Source organism: Nasonia vitripennis (genome assembly GCF_009193385.2).
Source record: "Nasonia vitripennis strain AsymCx chromosome 1 unlocalized genomic scaffold, Nvit_psr_1.1 chr1_random0005, whole genome shotgun sequence".
Taxonomy (NCBI): Eukaryota; Metazoa; Arthropoda; class Insecta; order Hymenoptera; family Pteromalidae; genus Nasonia; species Nasonia vitripennis.
The window spans coordinates 2,998,431-3,022,227 of NW_022279591.1; the positions used below are offsets into that span (position 1 = coordinate 2,998,431).

General features: G+C 39.5%; 1 protein-coding gene across 37 annotated transcripts in view; it reads right to left on the reverse strand.

Annotated features, from left to right (window-relative positions):
• LOC100118566 (coiled-coil domain-containing protein AGAP005037) overlaps positions 1-23,797 on the reverse strand; it is a 1,551,999-nt gene that overhangs the window by 1,198,798 nt on the left and 329,404 nt on the right. The window lies entirely within an intron of this gene.

Here is a 23,797-nt window from a genome sequence, read left to right on the forward strand (position 1 = left end):
TATTTGTGCAATCAGTAATCTTGTTGCATCGTCTAAACCTTCCTCTTCTATTTTTGAGGTTAGGTTTGTGTCACTATGTTCTGGGCACACTATTAAGTTACCACTTATGAATTTGATGTCGGTTGTTTTTTGTGCTAAACAACTAAAATGATATACTGTATCACATATGATGCAAAATAATGTTGTTGAAGTTTTATTGCTATGACACTCAAAATTTGAGACATAGTTATCGGGAGGCATCCGCACTCCCGCCATGTTGCTGGCTCATATGTTCTCATATATTCTCATATTCGAAGATTTGTTCACCCGCTGGATAGAGTGCATTCCGATTAAGCGGGCGAACGTGAAGACAATCTTGCAACATCTCAGAGAGCGGGTCTTCTTGCGGTACGTTGCACCAGAGGTATTCCTGTCGGGCAATGGCATAGAGTTCAAAAATAAGGCTATTGATCAATACCTCAGAGAACAAGGCGTGCGACATGAGTTGACGCCACCTTATCACTCCCAGGCGAACCCAGTGGAGAGGGTGAATCGCACCATAAATAACATGGTGTGCGCGCTCATCGAAGAGAACCATGAGTCATGGGACGAGCGATTAAGCGACATCATCTTCGGGTATAATACCGTGACCCATTCCTCGACAGGCGTGAGTTCGGCGATCCTGCTGTACGGGACTCAACCGAGGAAGCCTTCTGCAGCGAGGCGCGAGCAGGACGCCGCCGCAGAAAAAGAATTGCAGCGACGCGCGATTGATGCATGGCACGATCGAATGTGGGACTTACCCCAGCTGCGCAAGCAAGTGTCGCAAAGGACGCAGAGCACGCCAGATCGTCAGAAGCGCTATTATAACGCCAAGCGTAAACCGGCGACATACAAAGTAGGAGACCTAGTGATGAGGCGAAATCACGTGCTGTCTTCCGGAGCGGTGCAGCGCTCCGCGAAACTAGTACCACCATATATTGGGCCGCATAAAATAGTGGAGATACGCGGCACCAATACGTATTGACTGGTCGATGAAATGGGAGAGCAAGTCGATCTTGCGCCAGCTGCGCAGCTGAAACCGTTTTATGCGCCAGCAACGGACGAAGAGTCGCAGAAGATCGAAGAAGATGGCGATGCTCAACCTCCGAGGGATGCGAGCGCAGACGTGGGTGCTAGCGAAGTACCAGTGCGAAGCGAGTGAGACTCTGTTTGCGAACAGAGTGATATTGCTTCCAAAGTGAGCGAAGTCGCCGACCGTTCGAAGCGAGCGAGAAAGACGCGCGTAGTCGTAATAAATCCTGCGACCAAGAAGAGAGGCCGGCCAAGGAAAAAAGTGTATACGGCTAGGCGTGTGAGACCTACGCCAGAGACTCCTAGAGTGGAGGTCAACACCGAGAAGAGGAGGCCTGGTCGTCCGAAGGATTCGCGCAATCGCAGGCATGCAACGACGATTACTAACCCGTCGACGTCACCACGAAAAACACGCGCACAAAGAGCTGCGGATCTAAGCTAGAAAATTTATATGCTTAGGTATGAGTCCCGAGAAGCTGCAGGCAGCTCTCGAGCGCATGATGGCTGCGTTAACCCGCGAAGAAGAGCGGCCTTACGTAGTCATCCGAGAGGTAGGCGAGGGAAAAGACCCTGGGAGCGTCTTCCCTCCCGATGTCGAAGTGGAGACGTACCTCATCCCTGGAGCAGAAGACGAAGAAGAGGGGGCGTTGGTGGTACGCTGACAATAGCCACCTGCGCTGGTTGCTGGCGTGGGCGAAACGACTGCAACGGGTCTGCTCCGCTCACGTGCGCCACAACCAGCGTCGTCGCGGATCGGGCGACCCATCGCAGCTCGCTTGGAGCGCGAGCCCATCCACCGCGAGACCAACACCGCGGAGAGACGAGCGCCGCCGGCTGGCTCGAAGGCAACGGAGGAGCCTTCGAGCGAAGAGGCAGCCAAAGTGGCGTGGAGCCAACATCGCGCTATGTTGGTGGAGGCGCTAGAAGCCTCGCTGGATACGCGCCGGCTGGAGGGCGTGGCGTACCAGCTCTATACGCAGTTGGTGCGCAAGCACGACGACGCCTTTCACTGGTGCGCCGGCAAATAGGCGCGCCTGCTCGAGGAGAGACGAGCGGCGTTCTACGCTGCAGAGGACGCGCGACCTTCACGACGATATACGCGTACGAGCGCGATTATTCCGGCGTAGCGGCGAGTCGGAAAGTTGTTGGCGACTCGCATATTATTATTGTATAATTGTAGATTCACGTTTATTCCGCGACTAGCAAATATAACCCTAGTCTTATTATTTTACGTACTTGTTCGTCGTTTCTAAACCTTGCTCCTTTACTTCCGAGTCCTGTTTCTTCCTACGAATAACGCCGCCTTCGCGGGCGTTATTTATTAGTACTTATCTAATACAGTTGAGCAGCCAAGCAGGCGCCAGACGGCGCGTAGACCCAGCAAAACAGAAGCAGCAGAGACAGCTGCATGCAAAGGAGGTGTTTCGCGGGCGTAGATGAGTCCCCCGCCGCATCGAGGGAACGCGATCCAGTCGTTTAGGGCATCATTCGTTGATCGAATTTACAGCCCGTTACGATATATATATATATATATATATATATATATATATATATATATATATATATATATATATATACACATACACGCGCACACACACACACACACACATAGATGAGTAAAGATTATTTTGAAATTGGTCCAGATGAAAGGGATGCAGCGAGTTAGGAGTTCAGCCTGGGTTAACTCCTGCAAAAAACAAAAAGATATTCTTCTTACCAAAAAATTTTTCATTTGATGTAATTTGAATAAAAAAAAGAGATTTTAGAAACGTCTCTCGATCTGTCTGAGGGGGCATGTTTAAGGTACATTTTAAGCCCGGATAGATTAAAAAGACGGTCCGGATCGATCAGAAAGCCATGGCAAGTGACTAAAAATACTTATTTATATAGTGTAATGTTATGAATTTTAGTCAATGATTCTGCAAGGTATATATACATTTTTTTTTCGATGAAAATAGTGTATATTTTATATAATTTTAATAAAATTTTTTTCTTTAAATTAAACCAAATAAAAAAATTTTTGGTAAGAAAAATATCTTTTTGTTTTTTTGCAGGATTTAACCCAGGCTTGACCCTTAAATATTTGTACAGAAATGCTGTTTTTTTTCAACCATCTATTTGTGAATATGAGATGACGAATACTTTATGTATTCGTGCATATCATAAGATGTAATCAGTAAATTTGGTCCAGATAAAAGGGATGCTGCGATTAAATGTTTGTGCAGATATGATCTCTTTTTCAAAGCTATGTGTTTGTGAATATGAAATGACAAAAATCATTACGTAATTATGTTCTTTATATAAAGAGCACTCACATGAGTTTATCAGTAAAGAAAGAGAAATTAATATTAAACAAAATAAATTTTTTTAAATAAACTGTAACTTATAATGAAATAGATGTTTTACACAAACATTACCACAAATTATATACTTTCATTAATGTATTATATATGTTTACTATAATATTCAAATGTCTTTTATACAAATTTGCTGCACATCCCAAGCTACTGTAAATTTTCAATATTTTAACGTTTATATCAATTATTTATAGTCTATTGATTGATATTTCTATTGATTAATCTTAAATAAGATATCTACTATTAGGTATACTGTTTTTTTAGGTTTACTTCTAAAATACTCTAAGTTTATTAAAATTAATAATCATTTTCTAAATAGATGTATTCAAAAATAAATGCATTTAAGCATTCTGTATTCATTCCACAATCAATAAAGTGTCATTTTAATATTGACAACTAAATTCTATCTATTTATAAAATTATAAAAATCAACTTTTTGCATGTGTATCGAACGTTATTTCCTAATACAGAAGGTGAAAAATGTGTTTGAACGCACGTGGAGCATGCGTAATAGTGCACTTTACGCACACTATATCGTTAAATATTCCATTTTTTTTAGAAATGCCTTCCATTAGGTCTGAGAAGGCATGTTGAAGGTACATTTTGTGCCCAGGTAGAGTAAAGAAGATTGTCCGGACAAAGCCGTAACAAGTGACTAAAAACACTTATTTATATAGTAACATGTCATGAATTTTAGTCACTCATTTTGTATGGTATATGTATGATATTTTTTGGTAGAAATAGTGTATATTGAAAATATATTCAGGAGATATTTTTTGTTTTTTAATTTACGTGAAAAGAAAAATTTTTTTTTGGACGATTATATTGTCGTATTTTGCAGGATTTAACCCAGGCTGGACCTCTTAAGCGCTTGATAAAACCGAAATTGTTCTATTGACGAATACCGATGATCATACCTATAAAGGTGGGCGGTGAGACTATAACGACGAAACTATCAACCAAGTATCTAGGAATAACTCTAGACATCTGTATCTAGGCGTCTGTAAAAAAGCCATGACTAGGATAGCGCAACTTAGCCGACTCATGGCTAACGTACGTGGACCTAGGCCAACAGTTTGGCGGTTACTAATGGCGACCACTAACTCTATCCTGTTATATGGAGCAGAGGTGTGAGCCGACGCTATGACTATGAATAAGTATCAGAAAAAGATTATGGCGGTACAGCGAAGGGCCCTTAGAATAGCATGCTCCTACTGGAGGTCGCGGTCGAGGCATCGATGGTAATCGCGGGAGTAATCCCCGTGGATCTTCTTCGATTAAACGCAAGCAGATCTACGAGGCTCGCTTAGCGTTGAGTAGCATCTCAATTGCCACGGAAGAAAGAGAAATAACAATGCGCAATTGGCAGACGAGGTGGACGGATTGTATAAAGGCTAGATGGACTAGGACCCTTATAAACGATGTGGGCCCGTGGGTGGACAGGAAATGGGGGGAGGTCAACTTTTACCTTACCCAGTTTTTTTCCGGTCACGGATACTTTAGGAGCTACCTGTTCGCAATGAACAGGGTGGCAACACCGGGTTGTAAGTACTGCAGTGACGAACGGGACGACGTAAGACACACGTTTTTTGACTGGCCTTACTGGGATGAAAAGAGTAGAGTACCGCACCTGAGATAGGGACGTTCACGCCCGAGACAGTAGTCGAAACAATGACTGACAGCAAGCAGAACTGGGACGAGATAACAGCGTACGTGGAGACGGTTCTCTGCGCGAAAAACAATGACGATTGTTTACAAGACTAGTTGACGGCTAGCACAGCTCAAGACAGGCGACCTTCCAAAGGAATGCGAAAGCGGCTGCCGGGAAGGTTTTTCGCGGCCCTACGAGAGGTGAAGTTTTAATGAGTATGTCTGGTATCTAGAAGAAATTACTCCCTTGGAAAGAAAAAGTCTTTTTCTCTTAAGAGAGTAGTTTTCTCCTCACTCTGCAGCCTATCCGATGGATGTATGTGCCTACGGCGCCCTCGACTCCCACTCGTGCTTAAAACATCATTTTCGCTAGAAATAGTATATTACCTGCCTAGGGAGGAAAAAACTTGGACAGTCCATACCTCGTGTGACAATTCACACGAGGTATGGGTTGTTCAATTTTCCTCCCGTGGTGCGTATATTATTTTTCTTCACAACAGCACCGAAAACGCACATTCCTCTCCAGGCACCCCGGAGGAAATGTGGTACTTTCGGTGCAGGTGTGGAGAAAAAGCCAATTTTCCCCCCTAGTGGCACAATATACTATTACTAGTCAAGAAGCTGATAGAAAAAGTCTTTTGGTACTAAACATCATAAACATTGAAGAACCTGCAATAATAATAGTATATTGTGCAACTAGAGGGGAAATTGCCCCCCCCCCCCTTGTTGCACACCGTACTTTTTATGATAAGTGCACGAATAGGCCACTTATCATGCATATGAAAGGTATAGGAAATTCGAGAATTTTTCAAAGTAAAACAAATTTGTATTACAAATTTTGAAAATTTTGTAAATTTCGAAAATTTTAAAAATTAAAAAAATGTTGTCTCCTAAGAGAGTAATTTTTTCCAGAAAAATTTACTCCCTTGGGAGAAGAATGTTTTTTCCTTCCAAGGGAGTAGTTTTTTCCGGCTGCTAAGAAAAACTCGATTTTCCATTCATTTTACATGCATAGAAAGAGGTCTATTTTGTGCACGTATCATAAAAAATATATTCCACAAAGTAAATGCTTAATAGAAAAAGTTTTAAACAATGATTTTTGATTTTAATTTATAAAAATCACTTATCTAATAATTCCATTGAAGTACTTTATTAAAGGCAGGATACGCATACATGGAACACTTGTGCAATTTAACAAATTATATACATGCACATGTATCACTAATAATTATAGAGAAAAATAATAACTATTAAACAATATTATTATGCACCAACAATATATGCAATACAATTTACAATTTAAAATTGAAAAGTCAAAACACACCAAAATCTAAAATACTAACTAAATATGGAGTGTAAACTTTAATATTAAAATTGGACAAACGATCCAAATCATAATCTACATAATATAACTAGAATAACCCTATTAGTAATCAAAGGCAACTTCACTTCTTACACAATTTGCTAGCATGACTCCATGTATGCTAATGTATTTTAGCAAATTATTAATTTGCTAATAGTATATTACAACACTAGTGAGGTAAAGTAGTTTCACCCTCGTGGGGACCTTATCGCTTGAGCGAAGCGAGATAGTCCCCACGAAGGTGAAATCCCTTTACCCCCTAGTATCGTGAAATATTTTATGACACAACGTGCGTAAACCGAGATTTAGCGAATGCATTTTTGCACGGGCGTGGCATAAATCGAGGTTTACGTAACGGCGTGCCATAATAGTACATTACGATACGTGTGACTTAAATGGTTCTTTTTTTACGGCGCAGTTAGCGTAGCGAGGGCGCTAAGCGCAGTGTAAAACTGAATCATTTAAGTCAAGAGTATTGTATAAAATTTTATAGCACAAACTGCTAAAATCCGCAAGTCTCGCCTATTCGTGACTAAAGTAGTCCTTATGTGTACCGTGAGGTTAGCGCACGAGCGTAGCGAGTGTGATAAACACGGTGCAAAAAAGGAATACTTTAGTCACGAATAGGCGAGATAGCAGTACTGTCGTACGACTCCTGCAGTGTCGTACTGCCATTCTGGCTCCTGCATAGGCGTGGCTGCTAGACAGATGGAAGTGTCGCCACTGTCGTGACAGAAGATTAAGCTCGTTACACGCAAAAAGGAACAGAAACAAATAAATACTGACCCACCATGCTAAATAAGTATTATCCCGTAGTGCAGCTTTCATCGGGAATAGTTTAGTCTGTTTTCTCAGCTAGAATAATGCTATTGCCAAAAAAGTCTTGTTGATTATTATTTTCTAATCGTATCATTATAACTTATTAATTATATGTTATTATCATTACAATCCCTAAAATCTTCCCTATCAAAAATTTTACTCAAGGTCTTACATAAGAACTTACGTAATATCTTATATCAGATCTTGGCGAAGATTTTGCGCCAAATCATACATAAGATCTTATCAGCGATTTTCAACCAAGAACTAACATAAAATCTTCCGTGAGATCTTATACGAGATCTTATGTTCATGATAAAAAAAAATATTTTCATCAAATATTCATTCAAGTTCTTACGCAAGATCGTATACAAGATCTTGCATAAGAGATTACGTAATATCTTTCCCAAGTTCTTACATAAGATCTTATACAAGATCTTACCACCATGATCAATACAAATCTTAAAGAGATATCTTTTTATTCGTCATTTACTCAAGATCGTATGCAAGATCTTGTATAAGATCCTATGTATATCTTAAGTAACTGATCAATAAAACGGAATCTCTTTAAGTGTTATATCGGATATTAGATAAGAACTTACATAAAATCTTAAATTAATTATTAATAAAAATATTTCTTTCGATCATGGCGGTAAGATCTTGCATAAGATCTTATGTATGAAATTGGGAAAGATATTACGTCATATCCTATGCAAGATCTTGTATACCATCTTGCGTAAGATCTTGAATAAATATTTGATAAAAATAATTTTTTTTTATCATGAACATAAGATTTTATATAAGATCTTCCGTAAGATCTTATCTTCGTTCTTGGTAAAAAATCGCTGATAAGATCTTTGACAAGATCTGATATATGATTTTACGTAAGTTATTACATACGATCTTGAGTAGAATTTTTAATAGGGTTTTATACACAAATCAATTGTCACTAAAATTCAACATTATTTGTTGCTGCAGCAGATCAATAAAAGTATTTGAATAAAACTGAGTAGTTTTATTGAGATCATGCAATTGACAAATCTAAAAAATTTATCTGTTTCATAAGAATACGAATTTTTTCTATAGCATGGTCAGTATATTGAAAAACTATCCGGTAATACAACCGGTAATCAGAACAGGAAAAAAAGACGATGTTTCCTCTCATCGCCAAGACTTACTCCATTACAGTTTAATAAATTTATCAATAATATTTAAATATCTGCATACTTTCTGTGTGTGTGCGTGCCTATGTGTGTGCATCCATCAGCGAACCTTTGAATATTGGCGAGTGCCTTATGTGAAAAGCAAAGCGTTTTGCTTTTAGTGGTGTTTGGAAAATGCATTGCATATACTTATGTAATTGAGTTTCCGAAAACAGGTTCACCACATATGCATTTGTTGACTTTTATGTATAAAAATCATAAACTAAACAATGCAGATGATGTTAATAAACTTATGAGTACAGAATTATCTGATGAAATCAAATATCCAAGGTTATATAATATCGTTAAGCAATCGATGATACATGGCATTTGTGGTGAAAATAATTTAAAATCACCATGTATGGATAATGTAATTTGATAAGTAGACTACTTTTAATATCACTGGATATTTACTTTATTGACGAAGTTATAATGGAAAACAAATTCGTTTCAATAAAAACAATATAGCTGATAATAGATTTGTAGTTCCATACAATCCGTATTTATTGTTGAAGTTTAATTGTCATTTTTTTTTTTGTTTATCCGGAGAGTTGGAGAAATGCTTAATGCACCATGACAGGAGCCGTGAGAGGCTCCCCGTGTGTGAGACTCTCCTGGCGCGAGACAACGCCAGGCATACTCACTAAAACTCCACCTCTCGTAGGGACGCGAAAAACCCCCCCGATAACCGCTTTCGCATTCCTTCGGGGGGTCGCCTGTCTTAAGCTATGCTAGCCATCAACTAGTCTTGTAAACAACCGTCATTATTTTCGCGCGGAGAACCGTCTCCACGTACGCCGTTATCTCATCCCAGTTCTACTTGCCGTCAAGCATCGTTTCAGCTACAGTCTCGGGCGTGAACGCCCATATCGTTAGCTCCAGTGCTCTACGCTTTTCAGCCCAGTGAGGGCAGTCAAAAAACGTGTGTCTCACGTCGTCGCGTTCGTCACCGCAGTACTTACACCCTGGTGTTGCCACCCTGTACATCGCGAACAGGTAGCTCCTAAAGTATCCGTGACCGGAGAAAAACTGAGTATGGTAAAAGTTGACCTCCCCCCCCATTTCCTGTCCACCCACGGGCCCACATCTTTTATAAGGGTCCTAGTCCATCTAGCCTTTGGACAATCGGTTTACCTAGTCTGCCAATTGCGCATTGTTATTTCTCTTTCTTCCACGGCAATTGAGGTGCTATTCGACGCTAAACGAGCCTCGTAGATCCACTTGCGTTCAATCGCAAGAAGATCTACGGGGATTACCCCAGCGATTACCATCGATGCCTCGGCCGCGACCGTCCGGTAGGAGCATGCTATTCTAAGGGCCCCCCTTCGCTGTACCGCTATAATCTTTTTCCGATACTTATTCATAGTCATAGCGTCGGCCCACACCTTTGCTCCATATAACAGGATAGAGTTAGTGGTTAGTGGTCGCGATGAGTAGCCGCCTAACTGTTGGCCTAGGCCCACGGACGTTAGCCATGAGTCGGCTAAATTGCGCTATTCTAGTCGTGGCTTTTTTACAGACGCGATCTAGGTGCTCCGCGTAGTTCAACTTCGTGTCTAGAGTTATTCCTAGATACTTGGCTGATGGTTTCGTCGTTATAGTCTCGCTGCCTACCTTCATGGGTATGATGGTCGGTATCCGCTTTCCTGTCAAAAGGACAATTTCGGTCTTATCAAATGCTAAAGTCAATCCGTGGTTCGCCATCCACTCTGCTCATGATCGCGTTTTCGCTTGCGCGATGCCCACATTCCGTGCTGTTATAACCGCGGCCACGTCGTCGGCGTATCTCAGAAGCCCATCGTACAAGATACCCCAGAAGTCTGGCCCCAAGATCGAACCCTGCGCAACTCCTGCAGTTATAGGCCTTCTTCTGTGCTCTTCTTTCGTGTCATACTCGATAACCCGATCCCTCAGATAATCTTCCGTAAGACGCATAATGTATCGCGGCATACCGAATGATACTAAGGCAACAAGTATGTCGGTCCATCTTGCCGAGTTGAAAGCGTTTTTTACGTCTAACGTTACCAGAATCACGATGTCTCTAGTCGCGTGTATAACTTCCTCTACTTTCTTTACCGTGTCTGTTACCTCTCTAACGGCCCCTATGGTGGATCTTCCTTTTCTAAAGCCATACTGTTTATCGGAAAGGTCTCCTGCTTTGCGTACAGCACTTAGTATTCGCGGTTTAACAAGTGCTTCCCCCGTCTTTCCCATTGTGTCTAAAAGTCTCAGTGGCCTATAGGAAGTATCCGTATCCGCTTCTTTTTTCGGTTTTTCAATCAGTACAAGTCTCGCTCTTTTCCACCGCGAGCTAAAAACTCCCTGCACCAGGCACTGGTTGTACATCTCCAAGTGCAGCTCAGGCCGTTGCGACGCGACGATCCTGAGCATTTCCGCATGGATGCAATTCAGTCCCGGTGCTCTGCCACTCTTAAGGGACGAAGTTGCCGCGATGAGTTCGCCTTCTGTAAAAAGACGTATCTCGTCTGCCGGTATTTCCGCCGCTTCTGAGTGGGGTCTGATGGGATGTGTGGGGAACAGCCCATCGATTACTTTTTCCATCATTTCAGCTTCCATGGGTTCCGTGCGTTTCATTTCGCCCATCTTTCGTGTAACAATCGCGTATCCATCGCCAAATGGATCTTTCTCGACGTCCTCGATGATCTTCGTCCAGCAGCGGTGCTTGCTCTCTTTTATCGCGTCTCTGAGAATTTTTCGTGATTCGTCCTGTCTTTTAGAAAGGTCTCCGGCTTCAGATCTTTTCTGCTTCCAGGCTCTTTGAGCCCTTCTTCTAGAGTAGAAATTTTCTTTCCTAAGCTCCGCAATGTCGTCTGTCCACCAGTACACCGGTCTTCTCTGGTGGCTGGTAGACACCCTGGCATGGTCGCATCGTAGATCTCAGTTATCAGATTAGTAGTTTTCTCTACTATTGTCTCTGCTCTTTCGCGTCCGCCTAATTCGTGCGGGATCACGTTGGATGGGAGGTTCGCGCTTTGAATTAACATCGCGAGTGTCTCTCGGTTCATGCGTCGGGTGTTCCATCTTGGCGCTCGACTGTGATTTCTCCTTGTACTGGTCTGACGGTCTTCGTTGATATAGAATATAATATACTGGTGGTCGCTAGCTGTATATTCTTCCTAGACGTGCCAGTCCATTATGTTGCGAGTCGTCATTTCGCTTGCGAAGGTTACATCCGGTATTGATTCCCCAAAGCCTGTTCTACGGTAGGTAGTGGTATTACCCTCGTTCGCTACTATCAAGTTCAGCCTGGCTGCCATCTCGAGGATGGCTCTGCCTCTTGGGTTCGTCGTCGGCATACCCCATTCTGTGGCCCTCGCGTTGAAGTCGCCCCCGATCACGATTTCCCCGGGGACCTCTCTAATAGCGTCGTCTAATACCCCTAGTTTCCTTGTAAAGTCGGCGGCAGTTAGGTTCGGTGACAGATATACGCTGAAGAATGTTATGCGACCCATCCTTCCCCTTACGTAGTCTTCTCCGGCACCCGTATTCGCCAACCCGCGCCCGGGCACCCAAATGGCTGCGGTTTTTTCGCCGTTTGACACCCAAAAGGGTGGGTCTAGGTTGTTGTATTGTTCGCTGCTCAATAAGACATCCACTTTCTGCTCCCTCACGTGTTGGGTTAGCAGATCATGTGCGAGCCTACTTCTGTGCAGGTTTCCTTGGAGTATCCTTGACATTATCTTTGGATCTTGCTTGCGTTTAGGGACGTCCGGAAGACTGCGCACGCTCCGGTGCCTGGAGTGTGCAACGTCCTATCCTCAGGTGTCTTGTCGTCTTTGCAAAAAACACTTTATCTATTGGGTCGGCACATTGCATTCCGCCTCTCTATGTCCACCTGCACCACACTTCCAACAGCTAGTGCTCCTGTCAAGCCCTTTGCATTTGGCTTTCACGTGCCCGTAGCCAAGGCAATGGTAGCATCGCGTGACGCTCGCTCGCACCCGCACTCGTCAGTTTACCCAGCCGATGCGAATCTTTCCCTTTTTGAGCAGTGCGGCGGCCTTGGTCTGGTCCCTTTCGACCACCGCCATCCTCTGCTCTCTCGTGTTTGGCTCAAACAGATGGACTTTGGCATCTTCTTTACCGCAGCCTGTTGCGGCTGTGATAGCACTGTTGACCTCTTCCTTCGTCGTAAGTCCATCGATGTCTCTGATCTCTAGTATTGTCTTGGAGATCTTGCCCTTAATTGTGACTGCTTGTCGGATTGCCTCTTGGATGGCCTTTTGAAATGACTTCATTTCGTCAATGATTTTGCGCACCCCGACCAGAACGCCGCCTTCTCTTGTTTTGCGAACAAACTTAACCACCGTGTTTAGCTCTTCCGGCTTTACCTGTATCTTCATCAGAGACAAAATGTCAGCATAGGTTTTGCCACTCTCCGGCTTTATCAGAATAGCGTCCGTCCTCTGACGTGAAGCCTTCTCTTATCTCTTCTTTGGTTGGATCTGCTCCGGCTTTACCTTCTATTTCTTTTTAGCCTTCCTGCCAGCAGCTACTTCCCGTTGTGTCTGACCATGAGAAGTCTGGCCGTTCCCCTCGCTATCCCTACTTCTCGAGGGAGCACTTACATCCTTCTTGTCTTTTTTGGCGGGGGTACCACCACCTCCGTCAGATGATGCCCGTATCCTCTTCTTTGATTTTACCGATTTTGAGGCTTTGCATTGTCCTCACTAGATTGTTTGGGGGACTGCCTCTTCACGACATCTTCCATCTGGTCAAGAAGCGTGAAAGATTCGATCATCATGGATCCTATTAAGGGTAAGCCTTCTTTGATCTTGATATTCACGCCCTTTTGCTTTTCCAGGGTTTTGGTCATTTCCCTGGCCGTTTCACGCACCTCCCGTAGCTTGTCTCGCAGGCTGGCATGGGCTTGTAGCCAATCCCTTATGGTCTGGCTCTCTTTTCCTGCCGCTGCGTTCTTGTCATATCGGTATGCTGCAGCACTCATGGCGCTGCCTATACTGGTACTGCTGCTTGATTTGTGGATTGCATATCCACCGTCTTGTGTTGTTGGCACCCTTAAGGTTTCAACTTCCAGATTCTCCTGTGGGTTTTCCTTGAGTTCGTTTGTGGTTCCCATATTATAAGCATTTTTCTTCATCCTGGCATGTGTCCGACCCCCTGGATCCCCCCGTCTATGGGGGCAGCTGACATGGCCCCAACACATGACTGTAGGCGGTGCCAGACTGGGTACATCATGTCAGGGTATAGCACGCGCTATCGCACTAGCCTACCTCCACTCTCTCGAGCCTCCCACTCCGAACACAGGTGCTCGACTCTCTGGAGAGTTTCCGGCGGATGTCACACAATAACACGCACTCGCTCGAGCCGGTTGACCGAAACTAGCTAGGTAACCGGACTCCCGTCTTGCTGTCAGCGGCTGCCAAAGATGGTTCGGGTCACTTCGGCACGCAACCGTAGGTCTTGAAGAGACCGTTAGATCGCCTCTCCATCCAGGATCTCCCTTTGGCAGCCTACGGGTCGAACCGCACGGCAAACGCGGCGGTCTGATTTGGTCCACGGAGCATATTTTATTTCTGCTCTACCCTCCGAGGTGTGTGCTTCGGCGAGCACTCCCCCATCCGCCAAACGGGGGACGCGCCACATACGGGGTGTCAGGCTTCCCCGCGTGGTTAATTGTCATATTAATGTTAAAGTATGTTCAACTATTAAATTTGTCAAATATTTTTTTTTTTTTAACGAATATGAAGAAGAAAATTTCAGCTACGATAAAATAAAACAGTAATTGAATACAATATATGTAAGCCCTCCAGAAGCAATGTATCGTCTACTACAATATGCAATGTATGTTGTATCACACGTAATTTAACCGATTAGCTGTACATTTAAAAAATGAACAGCTTGTATTCTTTAAGAAAGGATCAAAAGGAAAGTTAATTAATAACAACTTAAACACAACTCTGACTGCATGGTTTGAACTAAATGCAAACGATCCGCAAGCTTGACAGTAATTGTATGTTGATATACCATATTTTTATGTTTTCAATGAAAAAACAAAAAAAATGGACACAAAGAAAAAGAGTTTAGAAGCCGATAATAAGTAGAATGTACTTTGTAAATTCGAAGGATCGTCAAAGATTTTTTAAATGATTATTATTATTGCATGTAAAAGGAGCTCAATCTTATGAAGAATTGAAAACATTGGAAAATGTTACATACGCAACATTTCATAAAGTAGTTGTAGCTAGAAAAGTAATAACCACCGATGAAGAATGGGACGAATGCTTGGAATAAGCAATCAAGGTTCAATTTCCTAAAGCTCTGTGTAACCTGTTTGGTTATATATACATATTTCATAACCCAATAAATGTTAAAGAATTATTTGAAAAATATAAAGCATGTTCTTACAGTCCATTGTTAACTAAAGAAATAGGTGAAAATATCTCTCTGAAACATATCAATTCTGTTTTAACAAGTCACCGGTATACACTAACTGATTTCAGTTTACCTAAATTTATTGAGGATGTTGAGGAAACTAATTATGAAGAATTTTATGCAACAAATGAAATTGAAAAGATTCATTATACAATATAAGCTTTTTAGCGAATAAACAACGTGAACATTTCGATGCAGTAATAAATAGTGTAATTACTAAAGCTAATCAAGTAAAGTGTTTTTTTATTGATGGACCTTGAGGTAGTGGAAAAAGCTACTTATTAAATACAATTATCACTTATTTAAATAAGAAAAAAAATGTTTTACCTGTAGCATGAACTGGTATAGCAACAAATTTTTCAATGAATGGAAGAACTTTACATACAATTTTTAAATCACCATTCAATATAAATGAAGATTCAACGTGCAATATTACTCCCAATTTAATACATGGGAAAAATCTGAAAAATGTAGAAGTCATAATTTAGGATAAACAAACTTCAATCACTTCAAAACATGCTTTAAAGGCAGTCGATAAATTATTAAAAGAATTATGTAATAATGACGTTGAATTTGGTGGAAAAGTAATGATTGTATCAGGTGACCTCCGACAAACGCTACCTGTTTTCAAACATGTAAATGGAGCAAAAATTATTAAAAATTGGGTGAAAAATGGTCATTTATGGAGTAAATTCCAAATAATGGCTTTAAAAAATAATATGAGAGTTAGTAATTGTGACAAAGAGTTTAAACAATGGCTAATAAAAATTGGAGATGGGAAATATTTCAACAAGTTTGAAATGGACAATGATCTAACTTTACTTCCAACAGAATTATTATCAACCAATGATATAATTATGGAAATTTATGAAGATTGCTTTGATAATAATAATGCCAATAAACTTTGCGAAAGAGTAATTCTCACGCCGAAAAACAATGAGATATTAAAAATTAATAATAACATTATAAATAGGATGCAAAGCAATGTAAGAGAGAATCTAAATGCAGATTCATGTGAAGATAATAATAAAGGGTTGTTGCCAATTGCATTTTTAAATTTACTTACCCTAAATGGCCTACTACCTCATAAGTTACGTTCAAAAATAGGTTCTATAATTATTTTGCTGAGAAATTTAAATTTAAATGATGGGCTTTGTAATGGTGCTCGTTTAATAGTAAGGAAATGATGTTTCTGTATACTGGCAGAAATAATTAGCGGTAAACCATTTGGTAAAGTTGTTTTGATACCATGGATTGATTTGACTTTTTCAAGAGAAGAAATTCCTTTTGGAATGACAAGACGATAGCTTCTAGTACGATTAGGAGATGTCATAACAATCAACAAATCACAAGGCCATACATTTAACAAAGTTGGTGTCTATTAACCAAATCTACTTTTCAGTCATAGTCAATTATATGTAGCATTATCCAAGATAACGTTAAGAAAAATTTAACAATAAGTTTCGAGGATAAAAGTAAAAATAATGATGATTCAAATAAAATATATACGAAAAATATTGTATATTAAATCATTATATATTAAATTAATAATAGACTAATAAAATATGTCGGTTATTGAAAAAAGATGTGAATGGATTTACGGCACACTTTAAGTATACTTTAATATAATAGAGTAGAAGTAGATATATACAAATTAATAATAAACAAATTAATCACTTTTTATTTTAGATATATATGAGCAACATGTTAATAATGCACTATAAATTATCAATGATAATAAACAAATAACATATGTCAGTTATTGAGAAAAGATATAAATGGCTTTACGGCACACAAGTACATTAAGTTAATATAATGGTAGAAGTAGATAGATACAAATTAATAATAAAAAAATTAAATATCTTTTCATTTAGATATATATCGGCAACATGTAAATAGTGCGCTTTGAATTATAAATAATAATAAACAAATAAAATATGTCAGTTGTTGAGAAAAGATGTGAATGGCTTCATGGCACACAGAAAAATTCAAATAACCCAAAATTTTTAAGGCCTAACAATGTTAAAGCCTAAGAATATTAAGATTAAAAATTTTAAGACCCAAAAATGTTGAGGCCCAAAAATGTTAAGGCTTAAAATTATATCTGCCTCATAGATGAAGTCCTGGTGTCAGGGTAACACCTAAATATTAAGTTATTGAGAAAATATGTGAATGGCTTCACGGCACACAGGTACATTAAGCACTTTAATATAATAGTAGAAGTAGATAGATTAGATTAGATTAGATTAATTATTTATTTTGCGTACACTATATTGTACGATTGTTAGTTTACAGCATTACAAAGTAAGACAAGAAATAACAATAGATTGAGGTATGTTTAGAGTATGTATAGTGAGATGTAAGAGTGTGGCGATCGTGAAGGTGGAATGGAGAAAGTAGGCGTGTGCGTGTGCGTGAAGTGTGTACGAGTTATGTGTTTTCGAGTTGAAAAAAGTGTTCCTTAGCAAGTTTTCTGAAAGTGACGGTCGATGAAGTGTTTCTGATGTGTGATGGCAGGTTATTCCATAAGTATGAAGCGCTGATATGGAACGAGTTCCTCAGCGTCTCCTTCGCGAAAGCAGGAATTTCCAGAGGTGTCACCTCGGCCCTCACAGGCCGGAGTGTGACGCGGAAGTCAAAAAAGGTCAGTACGTATGATGGTACGCCCGAGTTAAACATTTTACGTAGGAAACAAGCTGTGAAGTACTTCCTGCGTCCGGCAGTGGTTAGCCACTGTAGCTCCCGCCTGTACGGGGAGATGCGCTCATCTCTCCTTACACCATAGATGTACCGAATTTCTGTATTCACGAGCCTCTGTAGTTTTAAGTCGAGTTCCTGCGTCAGGTCACAGTATACAAGAGAACAGTAGTCGATGATCGGAAATAGGAGCGCTTGCACAAGATCCTTGCGCAACCTGAGATTGGTACTCTTTCTGAAAAAGTAGAGCCTGTACATTAGCGAGTAAGCACGCTTACACACTTGTGTAACGTGCTCCTTCCACGTGAGTTTAGAGTCAAGCACCAATCCCAGATTACGCACAGAGGATTCAAAGCTGACCTGGACACCCCCGATATTGATGAAAGTGTTAGCTGTTAAGGGAAGTAAATTTATGTAGTAAGGGGAGCCCAGGACAATTGCTTTGGTTTTATTTACATTGAGTTTGAGTCTGTTTTGTGCAGCCCAGCGCATTAGCCTCTCAGCATTAGCACTCATCTTGTTTGATAAAGAATCGAGCTCCTCAAGGTGACATTGACTGTAGTAGATAGTATAGTAGATTGTCTCTTTGCAATGCACTTCTTAAAAGCATATTTTTAATGCACAAATACATTTTTCAAAATATTTTCGATCAATTTAGGTCACAAAGATTGTTGACGCTTTCACGAATCGATTGCAAAAAAACCGCATAAGGATCCATCTTACTGTTAAAAAAATCGATAATTAAGCCGTTTTCAGTGCTTTATTTCCTCGACTATAAAGGCTTTATCATCATCTAACGTTTTCACTACTATGCCGATATATCTTAGTAATGTAGGTTTTATTGTATAATCGGTCAAATCGATATACTTCCTTATCATAGATTGTAGTGTTACGTCATACGACGTATGCCCACTATTAATAATATTTCTTTATGATTTGAACAATTCGATATGGCCTAAATTAAATAAAAACTGCTGAATCTCAATTTTCCAATGCGTTAGTGTCGCTTATGAGTTGAGTTCGCAAAATGCCAACTAATCACTTTTGTAATACGATTTCGATTTACTTTGCGAAACAAATGACCGAATTTTGGAAGGATGCGAAGTTTTAAATAAGCCTTGTACGATTTTCATCGACAGTTTTTCGTCGTCAGTCACAAGCTCCGTATCGCGCCGGTCCGACAATCGGTGACAATTATTTTAAAACTTAAAGCCGCCTAGCCGCAATTATATATTTCTTACAAAGTCTAAATATACAATTCTAAAAATTATTTGAATAAACGATCGGTTTACCAAAAGAGATCTTGTGAGTTATATTCATTTACGAGAAAATCCAAACTACCCAGTACGAGTCTACAGCTGCGATCTACTCAACTAGTACCAGGTTCAACGTAAAGGTAAGTTTCACATTTATTTTACTAACAGTGAGAGTGTTAGGCGCGAATTAACAATTTTTTACAGCCTTGCCACTACACATATCATTACGTTCCTATCTATTCAATTTAGGATAGTCAGGACGTAACAGTAGAATTTTACATTCATAGCTATCTGTTACCACATATTCTATACCAAACTTTATTTTGTATTTTTTATTACTGAAAACACAATTTGCACATTTAATTTAGTCACTAAATTGACAATCACTTGTTTTATAATCACCAGCACACCTCAAACAAATTAAATAATTTCTATGCTTTTAACTATTGTGACCATACTTATCACAATTGTAGCAGGGTTTTATGCTACAATAGTCAAATACTCTGCATTTTTATGTCTAACAAAGAGTCTGCTATTGTTCTCTCTGACGTGTTGGTACGTCAGGTATTTTCAGTATCAATTTCTGCAATTTAGTTTTACTGTTCTGATAAGAGTTTAACAATATACATTTTTTTGCACTTTTAAAATTGTAAAATTGTGAAAAATTGTAAAAACTCCGGAATGGTAGTGTTCTAGGCAAGTTTATATAAAACATAAGATTTTAGAAGCTTTGTATTTGAATTTAGAGATACTTATGATGAGATATCAATTGAAAATTATCAAAAAGCAGATCTACCTGTACAATAGCTAATTCGACTAAAACAAGTTCGATGACATAACCTACTAATTACGTTTTAGTTGGTATATTTAGAAGTTTACCAATGAAAACTATTTTGCAACAAGTCGATAACCTTGTAGATACTGTAACTTTAAGTAAATTGGTCAATAAAAGTTTGTTGAAAAATGTTCTACTTCAGGCGGTTGAAAATTCAGCTAGTGTTGAGTTACTGAGTAAACAAAATGCATTGGTCTTAGGTGCTGCGATAAGATTTACAGTAATAGTCTTAGTTTGTAGAGATCATTAGATTTACATAAAAATTTCTATTTTTAAACGAGCTATAGTTTCTATCTAAAATAAACTTGGCATTGGATCACAAATACGCCACTCGCATTTATTATTTCTCCACTAGATTGATCCCTATTTTTCGGTATCCAAAAGTGAACTTATCATTTTCGGTTAATATATACCACCTCTCTAAACGTATTACAGTGTGTCTAAGATCAGATTGGACTACCCGTCATCTTAATCATAATCCAAGAGGGCAGCTCAGGGCGAAACACATACCTTTATTATACCTTTTGTTTCTCGTAACATTTCAAAATGAAACTTGTTATTTTATTCATATACTTTCTCATTGTGTTCTGTGGATTCCGAAAGCGAATCGTAGACAAAATATAAGACTGGTATACATTATGGGCCCATTTGCGGTTATAACTATGAATCTATATATCTCGACCCGTCGTCAGGAAATTCCCCGACAATGGCTTGAGATTGCCGGTGCGTTGGCGGATCGGTTTTTCCCCGAGAAAAAGACAAATGTAGTCCTAATGAATGTTAATGTTATGGCGAGCGTGATACGCGCAAACACTATCACTTTTGGTTTGCTATGTTACGTCAGAACGAGCGCAACCCACCAATATACCTACTGTGTGCTGAGTTCCTATTTTCGGCAATTGTTATTATTTTTAATTTACAAAGGAAATCTTTTTTGGCTACCGCAGACGCGGTCATTGCCTTCCGGGAAAGGGAGCCGAATAACGAAATGACTTACTCGGAATTAGAATTTAAAGCGACTATTACGTTTATTTATGCAAGAAAAGAAGAAAGAAAAGTACTTTTAGAGTAATGTGTGTGAGTGTGCCCAGCAGGAGGTTGCAGCTGTAGATCCCTGGCGCTCAATAGCCTTGCGTCGGTGATTTAGTGCGGTCAGGCTGGTGTGCGTGTCGGTCCATTAACATGTTCTTCCTCGCAGCAGGTGAAGACAGATGAGCGCCTCGATGCGTCGGCTCTCTTCCATTGACGAGAGAAAACGGTGTGTTTCGATGAACGTGGCACTTGTGTAACTTTTGCACCACTGAGTTTTCTTATTATGCGAACTGTTCGTTTTTACTGAGTCCCACGATCTCTTTTATGGAGTCGCACTTTTCAACTCATTCAGCGCGGACTTATTTCACTTTGATGATAATATACGTTTAACTGGTTTGGCCCGCGACTGTCAGCGATTCGATTCGTATGACAACTTCAGGAAAACTGACTCTCAGAGTAACTGGCTGTTTACGTTCTGTCGGGAAACTGCCTGGTCACCCCTTTGCTCCCGGTCTTTATATACTGCTTCTTTCTTCTTTCTCGCGACTTTCTTTCTAATATCACGTGACCTCGTAAAATTTTGATTACCGTCGGTTTTAGAAAAATCGACTCGTGACCCTTGCTGCATTTCGTCGCCTGCGCGCTGTCACGTGGGACTTTCCCGATTCGTTTTCGGGAAAGCGCGCTCGTCCGATGTTTGCTTCTCATGTGGTTATTTTGATGGGCTCTATTTGAGGGATATCGCGTCGTAGTTTTGCTCGTTCAGTGACATCTTTTTAATTCTGTTGATAGTCTATGACCGTCCATAACCTACGCCCCGTGAGCAGTGGCCGCTACTCTTCTATTCCTATTTTTGTAGGATTATGCTGTGGTGGGGAAGTACTGCTTCTTATGGCTGCTTTGATGGCGGTGCTCGCGAGTGTGTGTATGTGTATATGTGTATTTGTTTCGTGTGTCTCTATTTTAATTGACATCATAGGCGCGTAAGGGAATCAGGGATTCCATTACAGCTATAATAGTGAGAGATCATGCTAGCTACAACATAACCTTTATACGCAAGAATTATTATAGCGGGAAGGTCCGCAAGACACCCTGCTGGTAACCGCCAGGTTCCCCGCTTAATACAGAGTCTTTAATTTTTCTTTTAGGGGAGCTTAGTTGATAATTCGAGTATGTATAAACCTAACCTTAAAATTAGAGATGATTTCGCAAATTCAAGGTGTGTGTATTAAACGCTTGACTATAGATGGAACTTTTGTCGTGAAATGTAGAACCAGGGTTGCAAAAATGGATAATTATCCATTTCTAATTAATAATTAAATAATTCAATAATTAATTATAAGCCTCAATAATTAATAATTAAAACTATTAATCGTCAATTATTGGCCGACACAATTGATAATTAAAAAAAAAAATTAATTATACGCTGGAGATTGATAATTTAATGATTTAATTAGTAATTATAAGCCTCAATAATTGATAATTAAAACTATAAATCATTAATAATCATCAAGCACGTCAATAATTCGAAAATTTCCAAAAACTTTGAATTGCTGCTCGAGGTGACACGCGATTACTATCGCACATTTCACTTTATAGTAAAAAATACAATAATTTTTTGTTGTAAAATAATGACTTAACCCCATAATATATAAGGGCATGTCTATATAAGGGCGCAATAAAAAAACACACAACTTTTTTTACAACCATTTTTATATATTTATCATTTAAATAAGTTCCTTTTCCGCACTTAAATCACAAATGAAATGCGCATATAAGCTATAAAAAAATATTTGTAAATTACAGTGTTATATTTACTTATGCGATGAGTAATTTGATTCATAGCGATTAAAAACAATAACATAAATCTTGAATTTATAAATACTTTTTGCATGCATTGGCTTTACATATTACTCTTCTTTCAAAATGTGCATCTGTTAATCGATTGAATTTTGGTGAATTCAACAAAGTCACGTATGAAAATAGCCTTTGAACAGGGGCTGACGATGGCAAAGGTGTGTTGTATCTTAAAAATAACTTTTTCACTTGCGGAAATTCGTTCAGGATATCCATAGTTTTTTTGGATGTTGCAAAAATCGAATTAATTCATTTTCTCCTGTTTGCTGTGGAATGAGTGATGAATTTGACAAGAAGTTGGAAAAGCGTGCTCCAAAATAATAAAAATCATCTATCTCCTCATCCTCTTTAACTGCAGGTCTTTCATTTTGTTGTTGCGTCATTAGACTGCGCGTCAAATTTTGCACTGCATTTTGAGCTTCAGAATTTAAACATGGTGCCCAAGATAATTTAAATTTTGGATGCAGTAATGCTGCTACTGCAGCAAATTTACCAACATCACCTACAATATTCAAATAATCATTGAATCGTGTATCTAACATAGCAATCATATCTTTAATTAAATCTTTAGAAATCACTATCGATGCATCATTTTCCACCATTGATTCCCATTTTGTTCTCAGTCTTATTAGGATTGGTAATGTGCAGCTATAAAAACAATCTTTTTCACCTTGCAGTTTATCAATAGCTGCAGCAAGTGGTTTAGACCATTTCTGGTATTTCTCTAAATATTCAAAATGTTCGTCAATCCAACGTTATGCCATTTGTAAAATAAGTTGCGCTTTGTAGGACATTAATTTTCTCTTTATTGAGCAAATTTATTTTAATTTTCTTCTAACTTAAAGAAACCAATTCTTTAATCTGCAATAAATCTACAGTAGAACAAACTTCCATGTTAGCATGAGATCAGTAAATTACTTGAGTGTATGGGTGTGCGATTCCCTAACTCCTAAGTTCGAAATAGTCTTAGTATATCAACATTTTTATGTACGCATTATACTTATGTACCTTTTATGTACTTGTGTTATACATCAAGGATACTTGGGCATCTAACGGGAATATATCGACGCTCCCTAGAGTAGCACTGTTCAAATTTCCCATCATAAGTAGCACAACTCATTTGACGCACGCTAGACTAGCACAACTCAAAATTTCCCGCGAAGACTAGCACAATTCAAACTTTAAACAACGAATTTCTATGAAAATTTCCCGATTTTTGCGAAACTGTCCCAAATGAACATTTTTAAATATTCACAATTTAC